This window comes from Lactuca virosa, chromosome 5 (assembly GCF_052849685.1).
Source record: "Lactuca virosa cultivar CGN04683 chromosome 5, Lactuca_virosa_CGN04683_v6, whole genome shotgun sequence".
Taxonomy (NCBI): domain Eukaryota; kingdom Viridiplantae; phylum Streptophyta; class Magnoliopsida; order Asterales; family Asteraceae; genus Lactuca; species Lactuca virosa.
The window spans coordinates 108,413,679-108,419,678 of NC_136430.1; positions in this window are offsets into that span (position 1 = coordinate 108,413,679).

Genomic DNA, 6,000 nt, shown 5'->3' on the forward strand with positions numbered 1-6,000 from the left:
CCAGTGTGCCTTGCCAGGGTTCCCCTGATACCTGCTAACCATGCTCAAAGAAAAGGCTACATCAGGTCGAGTACACGTCATAGCATACATGATAGATCCTACAGCCGAAGCATAAGGTATTCGACTCATTTCTGCTATCTCAGCCTCAGTACTAGGGTTTTGTGTCTTACTCAATCTGGCGTTACTCTGGATGGGTAACTCTCCTTTCTTGGAGTCCTGCATGCCGAATCTCTTCAGCACCTTATCCAAGTAGGTACTCTGACTAAGTCCAATTAGTCTTTTACTCCGGTCTCTCAAGATCCTTATCCCTAGAATATAGGCAGCTTCTCCTAGGTCCTTCATAGAGAAACACTTCCCAAGCCAGGACTTAACTTCCTGCAGAGTTGGGATGTCATTTCCTATGAGTAGTATTTCATCCACATACAATACCAAAAAGCTAACTATACTCCCACTAGCCTTGACATATACACAAGATTCATCTTCACTCCTAGAAAAGCCAAATTCTTTGACTTTCTCATCAAAGCAAAGATTCCATCTGCGAGGTGCTTGCTTTAACCCATAAATGGATTTCTCAAGCTTACACACTTTATTAGGGTACTATGTATTGACAAAACCCTCTGGCTGACTCATGTAAACATCCTCAGCCAACTTTCCATTAAGGAAAGCGGTTTTGACATCCATTTGCCATATTTCATAGTCATGAAATGCAGCTATGGCTAACAGAACCCTAATAGACTTAATCTTGGCCACTGGAGAAAAGGTCTCATCATAATCAACTCCCGGAGTTTGTGAGAAACCCTTTGCAACCAGTCGTGCCTTATAAGTGTGTACATTACCATCCATGTCGGTCTTCTTCTTGAAGATCCATTTGCACCTTATAGTCTTACGACCTGGTACATTCTCAACCAAGTTCCAAACTTGATTGTCATACATGGACTGTATCTCGTTGTCCATTGCCTCTTTCCACTTGGCTGACTCAGGGCCTGCCATGGCTTCCGCGTAACTGTTAGGTTCATCCAGACCTATCAGTGTCTCATCACTGATAAGTGTATCACCTTCTGCAGTAATATGGAATCCATAGTAATGCTCAGGTGCATTCCTAACCCTTGTGGAACGCCTCAGAGGTACAGACTTGTCAATTGGCTCAACAGAAGTTTCCTCCTCAAGTTGAGTGCTAGGGTTTGAAGTTCCTTCACCACTTGACTCTTGAATTTCTTCAAGTTCAACTTGCCTCCCACTGTCTCCTTGGCTTATGAACTCTCTCTCTCTCGAAAGTAAGCCCTCCTAGCTACAAAGACCACATTCTCACTAGGTCTGTAGAAGAGGTAACCAAAGGATTTATGTGGGTAGCCGATGAAAATACACCTCTCACTTCGAGGTTCGAGCTTATCATGAGTCTCGCGTCTCACGAAAGCCTCGCAACCCCAAATCTTAATGTGGTCTAGTTTGGGTACTTTACCAGTCCACATCTCATGAGGAGTTTTGGCAACTTTCTTTGTGGGAACTAGATTAAGGATATGGGCGGCAGTCTCTAAGGCATACCCCCAAAATGAGATTGGTAGCGAAGCTCGGCTCATCATGGAACGAACCATATCCAACAAGGTTCGATTACGCCTCTCAGCTACACCATTCAACTGCGGTGTCCTGGGAGGTGTCAATTGTGAGACAATCCCACATTCCCTAAGATAGTCGAGGAACTCTGAACTAAGATACTCACCACCTCGATCGGATCGAAGCATCTTAATGTTCCTGCCCAATTGATTCTCGACTTCCTGTTTAAACTCTTTAAACCTCTCAAAAGTCTCTGACTTATGCTTGATTAAGTAGACATATCCATATCTACTGTAATCATCAGTAAAAGTCAAATAATAACGATTATCATCCCTTGTGGCATGTTTGAAGGGCCCACACACATCCATGTGTATAAGATCCAACAAACCTTCACCCCTCTCACAAGAGCCTGTGAAGGGTGACTTTGTCATTTTTCCAAGTAAGCATGATTCGCAACTATCATCTGACTTTAGGTCAAATGACTCCAATACTCCATCCTTTTGGAGTTGGCCTATGCGTTTCTTGCTTATATGTCCAAGACGACAATGCCATAATGATGCTTTATCCAAGTTATTATCATTAACAGAATCAATACACAATACATTATTTCCTAAGTTATCAACCACATATACAGTTTCATACACACCATCACAAGGTAATGCTTTAAAATAAAGAACATTATTAAAGAAAGCATTAATCGAACCAACTTCATTATCAAATGAAAAGGTGAAACCTTGTTTATACAATGCATGAAAGGAAATAATATTTCTTGCCATTTCTGGCGAATAACAACATTTATTCAAATCTAAACTAAACCCACTACTTAGCGATAAAGTATAAACTCCAATCTTGGTGACAGGTAAAGCTTTCCTATTCCCCATGATTAAGTTTATTCTTCCATGCTCCACATTCTCACTTCTTCTTAGTCCCTGCAAATCAGAACAGATATGAATACCATAACCGGTATCAAGGACCCAAGAGTTAGAATGGGGTGAGTTATTAGATAAGATAGTGTAAATACCTGCATGGTTGAGTTTAACTTTCCCATCCTTCACATCTTGCTGGTACTTTGGGCAGTTCCGCTTCCAATGTGACTTTTCATGGCAATAGAAGCATTCAGCCTCTTTAGGGTCAGAAGAAGGAGTGACAAAACCTTTCTTGGTTCCACTTGAAGAAGAGCCATCAAGGGTCCTAGCCTTGGTACCCTTCGAAGAGCTCTTCTTCTTCTTCCCTCTACCTTTCCCGATTGCCAAAACCGGGGCGGAGTTTGGAGTAGGAGTGTTAACAACCGACTTACCCTTAAGACCTGTTTCTGCGGTCTTGAGGAGTCCCTGAAGTTTGCTGAGTGTGACCTCTTCCTTATTCATGTGATATGTCATGCGGAATTGATCATAGCACGATGGTAAGGAGTGCAAAATGATATCTATTGCAAGCTCCTCAGGGAAGTTCACATTAAGCTTCAGCAACCGATCCACATACCTTTGCATTTTCTGCATGTGGCTCATGACGGATTCCCCATCCTTCATCATGGTTGTTATGATAGAGCATATGATTTCATACCTCTCCTGTCGTGCACTTTGATGGTATCTTTCCATCAGATCTTGGTGCATTTCAAAAGGGTAGAAGTCCTCATAGGACTTTTGGAGTTCCGCTGTCATGGTGGCCAACATGATGCATGCCACTTTTGTAGCATCCCTTTCATGTGCCCGGAAGTCAGCGATCTCCTGGGGAGTTGCAGTGGTCTCATCAATCTCCTTAAGCTCCTTGTCAAGGACATATTCTTTGTCCTCGTAGCGGGTAATCATCCTGATGTTTCTGATCCATTCATTGAAGTTGGATCCATCAAAAGTGACTTTCCCACACAAGTTCATAAGGGTAAAGGAGCCATTAGGATTAGAGCCAGAAGCAGCATTGTTTGAAGACATCTGAAAGAAGAGAACAAGATTAGTTTAGATATTAAGAGAGTCCTTAATAAAACACCCAAATGTAATATTAAGGCTAGGATCCAATCACAATATATTATAACTTAGAAGAGGTATGCCGTAATCCAAGCTATAACATATTTGAAAGGTAGGTGAATGACGATTCACCAATTTCCACCATGAAAAACGAAATATAAATATTAGGTTTTTAATTGGTTCTTAGAAATTCCTAGATTCTTTTGAGATTCAATGAACTTTTCAAAGGCATGTTTCAATCTCGAGTGTGCCCTCCAAGTTTTGTGACTGGGATACCAAGGATCACAAAACGAGGTGTGAAGTAACCATGCAAATCACTTGGTACCCTCAAGTTTTATCACTCAATCGATGTGCCGGTAAACCACACACGCTCCACCGATGCTATGGTAAACCTTAAGTCACCCTTTACCTACCTTGTTAAGTCCAAGTTAGTGTGCCGGTTAACCACACACGCTCCACCAACGACTTAAACAAAGTGTAAAGTGTAATTTCATGGATTAGCACCTTATTCACATTTTCCTAAAGTAACTAAGATTAGGAATTTAATAAAAGCATTTAGTTACTTTATAATATTCATCATACTTTTAATGAGAATTTATAAGTCCTTGTCTTACCCATTCGGCTAACGACCCTCCACCGATCAAGGAAACGGTGGGTGAGAGTGGACACCCATTAAGTTGCCATTTTATAGGCAACAACCTTATACCCCCCTTATAGACCGGCTTCGTGAATGAGGCGTACTAGCGGTAATACGACTTGACGTTATATATATATATATATATATATATATATATATATATATATATATATATATATATATATATATATATATATATATATATATATATTAGTAACTTATAATATTATAAAGTATAAGGGTTGAATTTTAACTTTTAAAATTCTAAGGGTTGGAACTAAAGTTTTAATCAAGACTTTACATGTTCCAAAACTTGAGGGCAAGTTTTGTAAACTTCCAAAACTTTTCATTTCTTATAACTTATGAATTAATTGAGTAATAAAAATGAAGACTCTTCATTTTTATAACTCTTGTGTTCTTTTAATGGCTTTAATAAAGTGAGACTTTTGGTTTTCCATAACTTGAGGACAAGTTATGGACTCCATTAAAACACATTATGATCATGAATTAAACTACCATGAAGGTTACAAACAATTCCTATGATCATCTAATCTTCATAAGTTCAAGAACATGAATATGAACACTTTCAAGAATCAAAAATTACACATAAAAAAAATTTGTAATTTTAATAATTGCCATTGTAAATGGATTAGCAGAAACATTACACCATCTAAAACAAGCTTTAAAACATCAAAACAGTTTAGGGTAATGTTTCTAGTCCATTTCCAGCAACAAATGTGCAAACTTTCATACGAGCAGAAAACAGAAAACGATTTTTTTCAAGCTGTTTGCACACAAAAAAAAACAACAAACGAACCTATGCTCTGATACCACTGATGGGTTTTGAGCATTCTAACACTTCCTAAGTGTACATGCAACCCTAATAACCTTGGATCTATGTTTGTCTAATTATCATGCAAAGTTGAATTCCAAGGTTATATTCCTATCTAGCATACATGGGGAACAAATTTTAACTTGCATGAAAGATAGAATAACTTACCTTGTTGTTGCTTATTATCCTTGAAACCTTGTGAGCCTAGCACCCCAAGTGTGATGCCTCAAATGCTTCACACAACACCAAATGCTTTTGGAATGACTTTAGAGAGAATACACACTTCTAAAATCGGCCTAGCCCTCTTGTTTCTTATGTGTAGCCAATTTTGGTGGAGAATGGGTTTCTTATATAGTGTTGACACATCTAGGGTTACACCATGTAAACCCTAATGTGTCATGACTCTTCATTTCCATGACCCATGGGTTTGTAACTCCCATGGAGCATCCATGGAGCATCCTATGGGTGGAACCCAACTAGATAATCCATGGAGCCTCTTAGCCCACTATATAAGATATGGAAGATTTACATAATCTACCCATATATTTAATTAGTTATCTTTTGATCACTTAATTAATTCTAAATTAATTCTTGATCAAACTAATTAAATAATATTATTAATATATTAGAACTTATAATATATTAATAAATCATAAGTGTTATTTCTCTCATTTTAGTTTATCCAATTGCATGGTGCCATGCAACCCAAATGGACCATGCCGGGTCGGGTCAAGTACATACCAGAAATAGTTATGGACTTAGACACCTTATCCAACAGGAAATACATCGCTCACTACGAGGTTCGAGCTTGTCGTGAGTCTCTCGTCTTACGAAAGCCTCGCAACCACAAACCTTGATATGTGCTAACAAGGGAACTTTCCCCATCCACATCTCGTGAGGTGTTTTAGCAACCTTTTTAGTTGGGACTAGATTAAGGATATGAGCGGCAGTCTCTAAGGCATACCCCAAAAATAAGATAGGTAACGAAGCTCGACTCATCATGGAACGAACCATGTCCAAAA